Here is a 15,913-nt window from a genome sequence, read left to right as displayed (position 1 = left end):
GCAATTAAAGAATCAGTATAGAGATTACACCCTGATAGTTGTGAGTTTTAATGTGGTCCAGGGCTAACTGAATAGCATATAATTGTGCTGAGTAGAAGCTGCAGTCATAAGAATCTTCTCAGATATAGTGCTATCTGGGAAGACCACAGAATATTGCACATATGAATCTGAATTTGAGTAATCAGAGAAGACAGGCAATATGTCAGAGTAATCAGCTTGATATGTAGCATAAAGTGTTGTAGGTAGACAGAAGGTAGTGTACTGGACATTCCCCAGCTTTTAATGGAGAAATTGTGTGATGGTGCAGAAGCATGCCAGAGTGACAGTAATTGCCTTGGTGATTGGGCAACACTGTCCACTGTGATGTTAAGATCTCTAAGTAGTTCTTGGACATGGATACGAAAGGGGATAATTTACAGTCTGATAGATGTTATATAGGTTTTCCCACTGTCACTCTAGGATAGATGTCCATGGGGGAGTAGTCTGACAGGGATTTTAGTTTAAAGGTACACAGTAATAGCAATTGCTTTCATTGAAGCAAAAGAGGCAGTTCAGTAGATTCAACATATAAACTCTGGATGTGATGTTTTAAATGGCCATTTTGATGTTTTAAATGCTCCAGTAGCAATGTGGATGGCCTGAACAGGCCTTCCCGAATAGTGGATAGGGTGTGGGCATCCCACTGCTTCTAGCAAAGGCATATACTTCGGACCCATGCTCCCAGTTATTATTGGAGATGGCATATAGCAGGTTTTTTTGTACACTTTGTCCTCAGTTAACACATATGCTGGAAGAATGTCAAGTTCTTGTTAAATATAAGACCTAAGAATTTGTCTCAAATGCTACTGGAATGACAAGCTATAATTCTGGTTCAGTTCTGAGGGTACCATTTGTGAAAAAAGTGTATGCAAGCAGTTTTAATTTGTTTATCCTACCCCAACAAGAAGAAGGTTTAATGGGAAAAGAAGAAGCGAAAACAGTTTTTTTTCTAAAATTAAAACATGAAACTATTAGCCATCATGCATGAAATGAAGTGGTCAGTGGCTTGCTACAATTGGTATTCGATGGCTGTCATGAAGGATGTCAATGCTGATGACATCCTTCTTGCTCAGACGACACACAAGGAGGGTATAAATTTATATCAAAGAAGGATGGTTGAAGGACTGATGTGCAAAAATTTACAAATATTCAGCCAGCAGGCAGTTGATTGTTAAGAAAAACTTCCATCGGGTGCTGTGGAAGTGGATAGTTTGAATAAATTTAAGGAAGAACTAGACAAATTATTGAAGGGGTTGGATGGATGATTTGAGAAGTGTTTTTTTTTATTATTTTGCTGATGCTGTGTACTTGTATCATATTTTACCATTAATACTAATATCAAATAAAATTGTTACCTGGTGCTCACATTTAAGGAAACTATCTTGAATAGATGTTTCTAATCAAATGAAAGATCAAGTGCTGAGCACCTCCTAAAAAATCTCTACTGTGTTCTAAAATGGAAGTCATTAGCTTCTAAATACTATATGAGAAAAAAACTTGCATCACAGAAAGAGTGGTCAGTGACCACCTTTTCTAGAATCCTGTACAAGCAGCTGGTCAGAGCAATTGGGCATAATTGTCTTTATGTCACTATGACTTTATGCAAGAATTCCAGAAATTGCTCTTAAGATAGATTCTGTTGTAGAAACAGAACAGGTAATCCTTAGCTTCTGAAGAAAGATATTTAATTATCTCATAAGGTACGTTGTCTAGCTTGATGGCGGGAGTACATGATCAGAGCCTTCTCAATCAATTTGGCCCTGGAGGAAATGTGCAAAGCTCAAGGGGTAAAATTTTTTTCAGCCCGGTCTGTGCTTGTTAACAGGAGAGACTGCTTCTACAGGGATGGGATACACTTAAATAGAAAGGGTGCAAGAATATTTGCTGATGCTATCGAGGCAGTGTTAGGTGGGTCAGAAAACTGCTAGCTTGGGGGGGGGGGGAATTCACAGACTAAAAGGTTAAAAGTAGCCGCAGGTAGAGGTGAAGGTAATTCTTGCACAACTTCTATTAGAATAAGTAGCGACCTGGAGCAAGGGGTGCTGGGGGTTTCAGGGACTGATGGCAATCATCGTGAAACAGGTGGGTATATGAGATGTGTTAAGATAACTGTTGTTGTTGTTATTTGGTTTTTAGGAGCATTAGCAACTAACGCCATATTGCAACGGGAATATGCGGTGGTCAATCCTTGACCTTTCCGCATCCTCCGTATTTGATGGTGACGGGCTCGAACCCGGGTCTAATCAAGAAGCGTGTGCTACGCACAGCTGCTCCTTCCCACCTGGCTACGGAGGAGCCCGTTAGGATAACTAATAATAAGAATAGGAACATGTATACTTGCATGTATACCAATGCTAGAAGTATAGTAAATAAATTTGATGAATTTGAAGTGTTGCTCAAGACATCAAAGGCGGATATTGTTGGGATAGCAGAGAAATGGTGTCACACAGATATAAGGAATGCAGAACTGGAATTTGGGGAGTACAATGTGTACAGAAAGGATAGTTGTTATGTTGTTTGTTATTTGGTTTTTAGGAGCATCAGGAACTAAGGCCATATTGCTCCAGGGATATGGCGGTGGTCATTACCTGACCTTTCTGCATCCTCCGTATTTGGTGGTCACAGGCTCAAACCCCGGTTTAATCAAGAAGGGTGTGCTACACACTGCTGCTCCTGCCCACCTGGCTACGGAGGCACCAGAAAGGATAGACAGGACAGGAAGGGAGGAGGTGTTATGCTGTTGATTAAGAAAAACATAAAATAAAAAGAAGTACATCCATTTGATACAGATGAACAGTGCACTGTTGAGTCAGTTGGGTGTAACATAAGCACTGTGAAAGCAAAAATAAGAGTAGGAGTGTGTTATAGGCCTAATGACTCGAATGAGTACAATGAACAATTGTACAGAGAAATAGAGTGGGCTAGTAAATCAAAATGTCTTATAATGGGGGATTTTAAGTTCCCAGATATTGATTGGACTTGTGGATTGGTCACTCACACACTAGTAAGACTTTTGATGATTTATTGGATGACTGTTTTGTGCAGCAGCATGTTTGAGAGGCAACCAGAGAGGGTAATACTCTTGATCTGGTTATCAGCAGTGATCATTCATGTATTAAGAATTTGCAGATAAAGGAATCATTAGGTGGCAGTGATCACAGTGTACTGATGAGGGATTTATTTAAAGGTATAAATACATCAGGGGTTAAGGAAATTTTGCTATCGTAAAGGTGAGTACAGTGGTCTTAGACAGTTTTTAAATTCTGTAAAGTGGGATCAACTGACGATGTTACCAATAGTAAATTATAAGTGGGAAGCATTCAAGGAATTAATCGTGGATGCTACTAAACGTTTCATACCTATTAAGAAATATTGTTCAAGGTTTAGGCCTAAATGGTTAATGAAATGTACTAATGAGACTCGTGACAGAGAAGAAAAATGCATGGGATGCATATAAATTATCAAGCAACTCAGAAGCCTATGACAGATATAAGCTAGTCTGTAATCAGGTCACAAAGGAGGTTAGGCAGGCGAAGGCAGATTACGAGAAATCTTTGGCAAAAGATGCTAAGAAAAACAGCAAGGATTTCTTTACTTATATAAACTCTAAAAGGAAGGGGATGAATCTGATGGGTCCACTGGATATCGATGGTTCGTCTGTTAATGGTCCTACTCAGATAGCAAACAAACTGAATGAGTATTTTGCATCTACATTCACACATGAGGAGTTATTTAAGTTTGAAAATGGCAGAAGATTATCAAATTCTAGAAGGGTGCTTAATGATTTTGTAATAACTGAGCGAAAGTGGAGGAGAAATTCTTGAAGTTAAACATAAGAAAGGCACCTGGGGTGGATGGGATCTATCCAGTTATATTAAAGGAGGCGGCAAAGCAACTAAGCCAACCTTAGACATAATTATGAGAGCATCCTTGGACTCAGGGGAGGTACCCATAGACTGTAGATGTGCAAATGTATCTCCAATTCACAAAGGGAGATCGAAGGGTGACACAAGTAATTACATACCAGTTAGTTTAAGTTCTGTTCCGAGTAAAATAATGGAGTCACTGGTTAAAGATGCACTGCAGGATCATCTAGACAAGACTACAGCAATAATTCAGACACAGCATGGGTTTGTTAAGGGAAAGTCTTGTCTGACAAATTTGATAGGATATTATGATGTGGTTACAAAGGAACTGGTTTGTTTGTTATTGTTTGTTATTTGGTTTTTAGGAGCATTAGCAACTATAAGGCCATATTGCTCCGGGAATATGCGGTGGTCATTCCCTGACCTTTCCGCATCCTCCGTATTTGGTGGTGACGGGCTCGAACCCCGGTCTAATCAGGAAGCGTGTGTTACGCACTGCTGCTCCTTCCCACCTGGCTACGGAGGCGCCACAAACAAAGGAACTGGATGCAAAAAAAATAATTTTGATATCATATATTTGGATTTCAGGAAAGCTTTTGACACTGTTGCACATGGAAGACTATTGTATAAATTGGAGCAGAATGGTATTAAGGGTAAGTTGCTACAATGGATAAAAGGATGGTTGAGTGGGAGAAGACAGAGGGTGGTAATTAATGGGTGCTGCTCTTCGCGGACTAATGTTATTAGTGGAGTCCCACAGGGTACGGTTTTGGGTCCACTGCTGTTTTGTATATTTATCAATGATACTGATGAAAGTATATCAGGCTTAGTGTCGAAGTTTGCAAATGATAAAAAGGTTGGCAGGGTTGTTAATGACAGTAATGGCAGTGTGGTACTGCAACAGGATCTAGATAACTTGGGCAGATGGGCTAAGAAGTGGCAACTGAAGTTTAACCTTGACAAATGCAAAGTACTGCATATGGGTAGAAGTAACCCCAAATGTACCAACTGTGTGGTACTATACTTAAGGTAGTAGAAAATGGAAAAGACCTGGGAGTAAGTGTGCAGTCAGATATGAAGTTTTCTGAGCAATGCAGATGGCTGCCAGGGCAGGTCATGGGGTTTTGTCAATGATATATAGGAATTTTGCTATCAGGGAGAAGGAGATGATTGTCCCTCTGTATAAGGCAATGGTCAGGCCACACCTTGAGTACTGCATACAGGTCTGGAGGCCTCATTTTAGGAAGGATGTAGATTTACTTGAGCGTGTACAGAGAAGGGCAACAAAATTGGTGAGGGAAATGAAGGGATCCTCTTACCATGAGAGGCTTAAGTTCTGCAAATTGCAGTGGCTGGAGACTAGGCACCTGTGCGGTGATCTGATTGATGTGTATAAGGCCTTGAATGGGTTGAGCACGCTGAATTCTGATGGGATCCTTCCACCTGTTCAGATTACGAACCTAAGGGGGCATAAATTCAAATTAAGAAAAGACAGATATAGAATAGATGTGCGGAAATTTGCCTTTAGCCAGCGGGTGGCTAATTGCTGGAATAAACTTCCATCTGTCGTTGTGTAAGTTGATAGGTTAAATAAATTTAAGGAGGAACTGGACAGGTATTTGGAGGGAATGGTGTGATTTTTTTTTTTTTTTTTTTTTTTTTTTGTGGCTGATGCTGCATAAGCTCATAACACTTGCTTTCTTGCATCACATGTTTGTTTGTTGTTTGGTTTTTAGGAGCATTAGCAACTAAGGCCATATTGCTCCGGGATATGCGGTGGTCATTCCCTGAATGACCTTTCCGCATCCTCCGTATTTGGTGGTGACGGGCTCGAACCCCGGTCTAATCAAGAAGCATGTGCTACGCACTGCTGCTCCTTCCCACCTGGCTACGGAGGCGCCCTTGCATCACATGCCACTACTACTACTACTACCACCACTATAGTGCTGCTTTCGGTTCCCATTCTGTGAAAGTCTGGTTGCTTCAAATTGCTTCACTTCCATTTGAAGACAGCTTCAACTGCTGTTTTACAGATTTGAGTAGTAAGATTATTCAACAAACACTTTAGTCAAGATTTCCTCTGGAGTGGTAGCAATTGCAATAGGGAATGTAAGTTCCTACTCTTAGGGTAACTGAGAGTAGAAACAGGTGCATGTATACTTGCATATACACCAATGCTAGGAGTTTAGTTAATAAATTTGATGAGCTTGAAGTGCTAGTTAAGACATCAAAGGAAGATATTTTTGGGATATCAGAGACGTGTTTTGTGCATTTTTTTTGAACTTGTGGAAACTAATTCAACATTTTAAACATTGCAACAGATACTGCTGCTTGGACAATACTTTTTATGATGTACTTAATTTCACCTTTGATTGATTCCTGGTTGACTGTTGATCTTCCACTATGGTATACGTGATGGATGACATGGTCTCCTATTGCAAAGGATGGATATCAAGGGGGGGAGTGATCATTACCATAAAAGTAGTCTTCAACTTCTATAAGTGAAGGGGAGGGGGTAGAAGAGAAGAATACAAATGAAGGGGGTAGAAGAGAAGAATACAGATGGACGGGGGTAGAAGAGAAGAATATATATATAGAGAGAGAGATCAATAGAGTAAATGCAGTTAGGTATGTGAAACAAAATGTGAGAGCCTGCATTTAGAAGGGGTCTAAGCAATTTCCTTTGGGCATACACTTGATAGTCTGGCCCCTTACATTGATATCAGTGCTATCCCATAGTGTATTATGCCCATAAAATTCCCTAGTAGTAAAAATGGAAGGAGATTATTTAATGAGATCTTCAAGGTCTACCTGGAGTATGTTGTTTTCAAGCAGCAAATAAATATGGCAAATAGTTACAATGTTGGTGACAAGGGGCATAGGCTGAAAAGGGGTATGGTTACCCACAAGGAGGCAGGGCCATCCCCAGTTCTGTCTTTCTGAATGATTACATAATTATGCACGTAAAGAGCTTATTTGCTTTAAATATGTCTCTATAAACAAAAGCAAGTTAGCTCATGCGTACAGCAAGAACCTTGATCATCACTATTTTGCAGGAATCCATGGCAATTCCATTGTAATAATTTGAATATAGCCATTATTTAGACATCATGAATCTGTCTATTGGCTTTCAAGGGGCTGAGGGCTTTGTTTTCTTGGTCTTGAATTTATCCTTCTTTGGAGAGAAAGGGCTTATTCCACTCTTCTTCTTCTTCTGTGAAGAGTTCCAAGACTAATTAATCTGATATCTCCTTGATTTCAATATCCATTTTTCTTGTATTGTGAGTGCCTTTTCAGGTTTTTTATTTATTTATTTATTTTTTTTTTTTTTTTTGGCTTTTCTTTAACATTTTGTTTCAGCAGTGATGTGGTAGGAGGTACTGATATGATAGTGGCAGATGACTATTTTTTGAGTGGGTTTTTTGGAGCTCAATAAATAGTGCCATAGAAGTGAAAGACTCTTTTGGTGGCACAGACATTACAGTTAGCATCCTTTTCAGCATAAGAAGGCTTTATGCTATTTATTGGCTTAACTGCTTTCTTTACATCCTGATATATGTTCAGCTCTGCCTTAAACCCCATATTTCTTTTTCTTCCTTCCACTGCATAGCAGAAGGAAGAAAGAGAAATGCAGATTTAAGTGTCATGGGCATGCAGGGTTTGCTCCTTAGCAATTGATGCATACAGGTTTTGGAGCTGAATGTCTCATTTTTTTTGTGGTCCTTTGCAATGTATGGAGTACAGTAATACCCCGACTTACGCTACCCCGACTTACGCGAACTCGGAGTTACGCGGTTCTTGATTTTTTTCGTTTGGCAACGCTGCCGCCCACTATCTTCAAGGTCGTTTTTCATATGTTATCGATATACGGTGCGACGGCGGAGAATGAGAGCGAAAGATGAACAAAATTCAACTTTGCTGCTTTTATGTTTTTTATATCAGTGAAGGGGAAACACATTTCACCATAATAACGTAAAAACCAACACAATTCCAGCTATCGGTATAATCGCAAATGCAATTAGATCGAGTTTACTACCAGTTTATAACAGATTTCACTAGCAGAAACGCAACTGGATTTTTATTGTTTTATGGTAGTAACCCCTAGAAATGTGAGGTGTTAATAGTGTATCTCTGCCTTTATGGTGTTGTTTATTCAGTTGCTACATGCGCGCAGCTTTGTTTATGCGTATCAAGCGTGCCTCCTCGTTTTGTAATTGTGCTTTATTCCCTAAAAATGAGTAAAATACTTAATTAAAAGGTGTGAAAAGGAAGCGTCCTGGTGAAGACACTGCAGATTCAGAGAGAAAAAGAAAAGCAATTATCGATAAACAGAGGGTGACTGGGTCAAAAATTCTTACCCGGGAAAATTTATAGTGGCCTCATACTATGGTTTATGGCCAAAATCACACTGGCCCACCGGGGTTTCCCCGGTAAGTTTTATGGCCAGTCCACCTCTGTCGATAGAGAAAATATATGAAATTGTGAAACGCTTTGAGCGAAATGAAAGACCATGTGATATTGCACGTGCTACAGGCCTAAATGAAGCAACGGCGAAAAGCACATGACAATTGCAAACTTGACAGGTTGAAAATTGAAAAGGGCTTAAAAATTTTAGAAAACATAGACTCCAACGAAGAACGCGTTATAGCTACAAAGCAAGGAATAAAAAAATTATTAGCGTGCTACGAAGAAATTCTGCGTGAAAAAAAGAACGCGCTGTGTCGTCAGACGAATTTGTTAAATTTTATGAAGCCATCGACATCGAAATAACTTTTTTACATAAGTCATTTGTTTTTTTTAATACATATTTTGTATTAATATGTATAAAGAACTGCAATTTTATTAATATTTTTCTTCTAAAGTAGTGTTTTTGTTAGTCCTTGGTCCCAATTAAGCAAAATTTATATGTATTTATATACAAAGTTGTACCCCGACTTACGCGATTTTCGTCGGACCCACCTATCGCGTAACTTCGGGGTATTACTGTATATGCAAAACCCCAAAGTAGGTGATTTGTCAGTGTCCATACTTTTGGAATTTGTGTGCCTTAAGGGATTCAGAATAAACAGTGCAGATAGAATTAGGGAATGTTGGTGAGTTGAATGTAAGAACCATGGGTTTCTAGGGTGGGGGGTTTTATATCCCCCCTACTAACAAATATTGTCACTCCTTATGGCTTAATCTCAGAACAGCTTCCTTCTTCAGACACTTCAAGAAAATTCTATCCAAAGTCCACACCATAAGAGGAATTAAATGCCTTGTGGGGGTGGGGGGGAAGACTACATCCTGATATATGTTCAGCTCTGCCTTAAATCCATATTTCTTTTTCTTCCTTCCACTGCATAGCGGAAGGAAGAAAGAGAAATGCAGATTTCTCTAACTGGAATTCTCCCAATAGAGGTGACTCGAAGAAGCTCTTCGGAATGCTTTTCAATTTTTTTTTTTTTTTTTTCTCTATTAAAATTTCATCAAAATGTAACATTTTAATTGATAACTGCCAACCCTTCCAAAACTTCTGAATAAAGAAGGGCAACATGTTTCGTATTCACTAGTAGAATGTATTATACTATGCGAGAAAGCAAGGCATAGTAGTTCCCTAAAATTTAATCCATTCTGTGCACTTTCTGCAGTGGTACTCTTTTTGTCAACTTCATTACTATTTGGTAGGAAACGCATTATAAACTATTATATTTAGGCCACCAAAATAATTAAATTCATCTGCTGTGCTGTGTCTTATGTCTGTTAATTGCGTGTGTTCTATGGTCGATTTGTCTGTTTACTGGACGGAAAACCCCAGTTTCTGGGGAAAATACCTTGCTATCTATGCCTGAGACCAACTAACTCAGCCATAGAGTGAAAAAAGCCCATTAAAGTTCTTCGCGTCATCAACGGGATTTGAACCCAGGCCTTTTCCACAGTGGTATCGTCACCGGGAGGACGGTGACGATACCACTGTGCTACCCACACAGACCAGGAAATGAGTTGTGGTACCAGGATAAAAGTTTAATTTATTATTATTATTATTATTATTATTATTATTATTATTATTAGCCATATGGTACAATTAAGCCTGAGGTGCACCTTATGCTGCACCAGCCCGAAAAAAAATAATATATATATATATATTTTCTGAATTATACTGAGAGAGAGAGAGAGAACGAATAGAAAGGAATCACCAAGAAAGAGAAGAATGATGATATCCAGCTCCGGACCCTAGGTGTGCACAGATGTGTCACATCTGTCTCACCAGATGTGAGCCCCCTGGGGCAAAAATGTTAACCGTATTTAGCAGTCACAGGCTTGAACCACGGTCCACTAAACGAGCGTGCGCTACTGCTCTCGCGTTCCTGACCACTAAGCTACATCAAGCCTCATTTATCAGGATTCGTGAGGTTTTAGTTTTGTTTTGGTGACTGGACTCCCCACCCACCAACCAAGACAACTCCCACTACCCAGCAAGCAATAAATACACTTGGGAGCAGGATGACAGGGCTAGCCAGGCACCATATCAACACTTCTGCCAGCCTGAATCCTGTACCTGGGACCATGATGTTAGGGACATGGCATTAATATAGTTGACCCATGCAGGCAAACACTAGCTGATTGATTCTAGGCAAACTATCACAGAACCACCAGTCTTATTGAAGCAGAGCACCAAAAGTAGGGAACTGAATACAGGCATCTGAACCACTAGAATCTCCCTTTCCAAGTTTCCATGGATTGCAGTGCACAGCAAAACATAATCGAATCCTATGTTATTAGGAAACCCACTATGTAAATGGAAACCCACCTTTTTCATCTGTTAAAAGTGGCAAATAGCAAACTGCAATTAAAATATTGGCTTATGATTCATCTATTGATGAATAGAAAAGCTGAGCAGTTGGGCTGAGAGGAGGCAACTGAAGTTTAACATTGACAAATGTAAAGGTGCTGCATATGGAAAGTAGTGGCCCCAGGGTAATATATCAACTGAATGGTACCACGCTGACAGTGACAGAGAATGAAAAGGACCTTGGGGTAATTGTGCAGGCAGATATGAGGTTTTCTGAGTAGTGCGGACGGTCTGCAGGGGTAGTTCATGGTGTCTTGTCAATGATATACAGGAATTTTTCTAGCTGGGATAAGGAGGTGATTACACCCATGTATAAGGCAATGGTCAGGCCACACCTGGAGTACTGTATACAGGTCTGGAGGCCCCATTTTAAAAAGGATGTAGAGCTGCTGGAGTGAGTGCAGAGAAGGACAACAAGATAAAGTTCGCTGAGCAGTGCACACGAGCTGCCGGGGAAGGTCATGGAGTCTTGTCAATGATATGTAGAAATATTTTAGTGGGGACAGGGAGGCGGTTGTCCCGTTGTATAGGGCAATGGTCGGGCTGCACCTGGAGCACTGTGTGCTGGTCTCGAGGCCTCATTTTGGGAGGGATATAGAGTTGCTAGAACAAGTGCAAAGAAGGGCAAAAAGTTTAGTGAGGTGGACTGAGGGGTGCTCTTACCAAGAAATGATTAAGTTCTGCAAATTTCAGCACCTGGAGAGTAGACACCTGTGAGGTTATCTGGTTGAAGTGTATAAGGCTTTGAATGGCTTGAGCAGACTGAATGCTAATGAGATTCTTCCTCTTACTCATTTAAGAAACTGAGGGGGGATTCAAAATGAGGATAGACAGTTGTGGAATAGATGTGCAGAAATTTGCCTTTAGCCAGCAGGCAGTTGATTGGTGGAACAGACTTCTATCTTTTGTTGTGGAAGTTGATAGCCTAAAGAAATTTAAGGCTGAGCTGGATAGGCATTTCGAACGAATAAGCTTTCTTTCTTGCATCGTATGCCTCTACTAATGCTAAAGCTAATTAGTGAATGGAACAAAGCATTGCTCTTATGGAGAAAGGCTTAAGATTTGCAATTTACAGTGTCTGGAGACTAGGCACCTGTGAGGTGATCTGATTGGGATGTATAAAACCTTTAATGGTTTGAGCATGCTCAATGCTGATGGGATTCTTCCTCTTGCTCAGAATTATTGCCTGAGAGGGAATAAATTCAAATTGAGGAAAGACAGTTATAGGATAAATGTGCAGAAGTTAATAAGGGCCTTTTTCCATTTGCAAAAAGGTTTCTTTCTTTTCCTGCATAAGCTTTCTTTCTTGCATTGTATGCCTCTACTAATGCTAATGATGATTAGTGAATGGAACAAAGCATTCCTCTTATGAAGAAAGGCTTAAGTTTTGCAATTTACAGTGGATGGAGAGTAGGCACCTGTGAGGTGATCTGATTGAAATGTATAAAACCTTGAATGGTTTGAGCATTCTCAATGCTTGTGGGATTCTTCCTCTTGCTCAGAATAGCATTAGCATTAGCAAGGGTACATGTTACAAGAAAGCAAGCTTATATAGCATCACAGAAAAAAAATCCTTATTTCACCCATTCTCTCGCTCCAAATGTTTGTCAAGTTCTGCCTTGAATCTATTTAAGGCTATCAACTTCTACAACGACATATGGAAGTTTGTTCCAGCAATCAACCACCCGCTGGCTAAAGGCAAACTTCCGCACATCTATCCTACAACCGTCTTTCCAATAATTGCCTGAGAGGGAATAAATTCAAATTGAGAAAAGACAGTTATGGGATAGATGTACAGAAGTTTGCCTTTAGCCGGCATGTGGTTGATTGCCTGAACAAACTTTTGTCTGTTGTTGTGACGTTGACAGTTTAAACAGATTGAAGGCAGAAAGAGACAAACATTTGGAGCGAGTGGATGGGTGAATTAGAAGGTTTTTTTTTTTTTTTTTTGGCTGATGCTATATAAGCTTGCTTTCTTGCATCATGTGCCTTTACTAATGTTAATGCTATTGCTGATCAATAGTTATTATTATGTAACTGCAATAAAAATTACATATGTACACACAATAAATGCAAAAGGCCCTTAATATAACTGGATAGATCCTATCCACCCAAGGTGCCTTTTTTATGTATAACTTCAAAGTTACTCTTCCACATTTCTCTTAGTAATCTTTCTTACAGCATTTTATAAAAGTGTTTATAATCATCATCAAGCATTTTCAATCCACTATAAGATGAAAGCCTCCCAGCAACTTTCCAGTTCTTTCTGTTTTCTGCAATGGCCATCCATTTACTACCCACAAACTTATGAATTTCATCTATCCATCTCCGTTGTTGTCTTCCAGGTTTTCTTCTAGCTCCTCTTGGGAACTATTCTGTTATTTTCTTAGTCCAGCTGTCATCATGTCTTCGAGCTATATGTCCTGCCCAAGACCATTTTAGTTCTTTAGTTTTGATAAGAATATCCTTTACTTGAGTTTGCTGCTAATCCATGTGTTTCTCTTCTTATCTAACAGTCCGATTCTCAATATAATTTGTTCTATTCTTCGCTGTGTAGTCCTCAGCTTCTCTTACATTCTTTTGGTGAGTGTCCAAGTTTCACTTCCATAAGTCATGGTGAGGAGTATACAATGGTTCATTATTTTACTTCTCAGACAAATTGGGTTATTGCTCCTCAGTATGTGACTATATTTTCTGAATGCTATCCACCCAAAGTTTATTCTTCTCTGGACTTCCAGTCATTTATCACCTTTTCAAATACAGCTCCTTCAATTATTATACCCCTTGCAATGGCATACTTGTTCATCATTAGTTTTGTTTTAGCTATATTCATCTTTAGTCCAAAATCCTTATTAACTCTGCATAACTGATTAAGATTTTCCTCTATTTCTTTGGGATCGTGGCTTATGACCACAATATCATCTGTAAATCATAAATGGTGTATTCGGCTGGAATGCACCAGAACGTTCCGGTACTTTTTTTCTAAACGTCATAATAGAAAATCATTCAATTTATACACCTAATATTATGAAACAATGGCATAATCAAAGCAGACGGAGAAATATCTATTTTATCCATTGCTACTAAAAATATATATTAATAGTAATCTTTAAAATTAACAGAGTTCTTTAAAAATTTATTTAAAAACAAAAATATAAATTTCCTAATGAAACATGAACATTTCTTACTAAAGTACAATGTGTTAGATAAAGAGAGCCAACGAATGAGATATACTGTTATGTGTGCATTTTGATTCATCATGAGCCAAATGCTACAACTCGTTGTTCTATGAACCGTTAGTCTGAAGCCTGATTCAGTTACTGTACAGTCGATGTGGTGTTATCACATAGTCTTCTGGGAACGAACATTCCGGTACTATTTTTTTTAGCAATACACCTCTCGGTTTAGGTACTTTCCATTCACATTAACTCCTTTCTGCGACCAGTCTAATCTTCTGAAAGCTTCCTCAAGGGCAGTAATAAACAACTTCGGAGATATTGTGTCTCCTTATCAAACACCTTTCTCAATTTTAAATTTGCTACTGTCTTTGTCTAGTCTAATAAAGGAGGTAGCGTTCTCATATATTTTCTTCAAAATCATAATATATGGGGTATCTATGCCTTGTCTTTCCAGTGCCAAAAACATTGCTTTATGCTGTATGGAATCAAATGCCTTCTCATAATCCAGAAATGCCAGGAATAATGGTGTTTTATATTCATTTACTTTCTCCATTAGCTGTGATATTATGTGAAGATGATCCATAGTTGAGAATCCTGTCCTAAAGCCAGCTTGTCTCTCGGTTGATCCCTGTCAAGTATTCTTTCTAATCTGTTAGTAAAGACCCTTGTGAACAACTTGTAGATGTGGGATGACAAGCTAACTGGTCTATAATTTCCAATTTCTGATTTATCTCCTTTCTTATACAGCAAAACTATGATTGCATTATTCCACTTTTTAAGTGCCAAGCCTTTTCTAAAGCATTTTGTGAAGAGTCTTGCCAGTTTCTCTCATGTCTCTTCCGCCCAATTTTAACAACTGTACAGTAACTTCATCTTCTCCCGGGGCTTTCTCATCTTTCATTTTCTTCAATGCATGTTCTACCTCATAAGGAAGAATATCGGGTATGTCGTATGTGTTACTAATTTGTGATCCATCTTCTCCACTGCTGGCATCATTCCCTCGCCCCTTGTATAACTCTTTATAGTAGTCTTCTGCTATTTGAATTATGCCTGCTCTGCTGTTTATAAGTACACAATCACTATTCTTCAGTTTCAGTATCATTTTTGTTTCTGTATTACTGCTCATGTCTGCTGATTTAAATCCTTTGTTTTCCATTAATGCTTGTTCTACTTTTCTTGTGTTAAATTTTCTTATGTCCCCTCTGAGTCTCTTTCTAATGGCTTTGCATAACTCAGTATACTCGATTTTCTCCTTGTCAGTGTTTTTCTTGTTCTTCATTTGCTGTCTTCGTTTCATCACAACAAGTGTTTCTTGACTAATTTTACTTCTTTGGATTTCTTTTTACCAATAGATTTCTTGGGCTTTACCACTTTCAAAAAGTTGTAATATTCCTCATCGATATCTTAGTCTTGAGCAGTCTGCAGAAGCTCAGACTTCTTCTTAAGTTCCAGTAAATACTGCTTTTTCTCCTCTTCTGTTATCTCGAAGACCTTTGTATTATTTACTTAGCATTTTAGCATTAGCATTAGCATTAGTAGAGGCATTTGATGCAAGAAAGCAAGCTTATGCAACATCAGCCAAAAGAAAAAAAAAAAAAAAGTAACATAAATAAATAAAAAATAACCACTTCCACTTCACCCCTCTGTTCGTTCGAAATACCTATCCAGCTGAGCCTTAAACTTATTTAGGCTATCAACTTCCACGACAAGGGATGGAAGTCTGTTCCACCTACCAACCACCCGCTGGCTAAAGGCAAATTTCCGCACATCTATCCTACATCTGTCTTTCCTCAATTTGAATTTATGCCCTCTCAGGTGATTATTCTGAGCAAGAGGAAGAATCCCATCAGCATTGAGCATGCTCAAACCATTCAAGGCTTTGTACACCTCTATCAGATCACCTCGCTGGTGCCTAGTTTCCAGACACTGTAATTCGCAAAACTTAAGCCTTTCTTCGTAAGAGCACCCCTTTGTCCCATTCACCAATCTTGTTGCCC

At 39.0% G+C, this 15,913-nt stretch overlaps 1 protein-coding gene across 3 annotated transcripts in view; it reads right to left on the bottom strand.

Moving 5' to 3' along the window:
• The window catches only part of LOC150085722 (roundabout homolog 1-like), a 1,418,757-nt gene that overhangs the window by 793,224 nt on the left and 609,620 nt on the right, over window positions 1–15,913 (bottom strand). The gene's annotated exons all lie outside the window — the stretch shown is intronic.

Source organism: Mastigoproctus giganteus, chromosome 5 (assembly GCF_048544385.1).
Source record: "Mastigoproctus giganteus isolate SK-2022 chromosome 5, ASM4854438v1, whole genome shotgun sequence".
NCBI classification, from domain to species: Eukaryota; Metazoa; Arthropoda; class Arachnida; order Uropygi; family Thelyphonidae; genus Mastigoproctus; species Mastigoproctus giganteus.
This window is presented reverse-complemented; position numbering and strand designations above follow the sequence as displayed.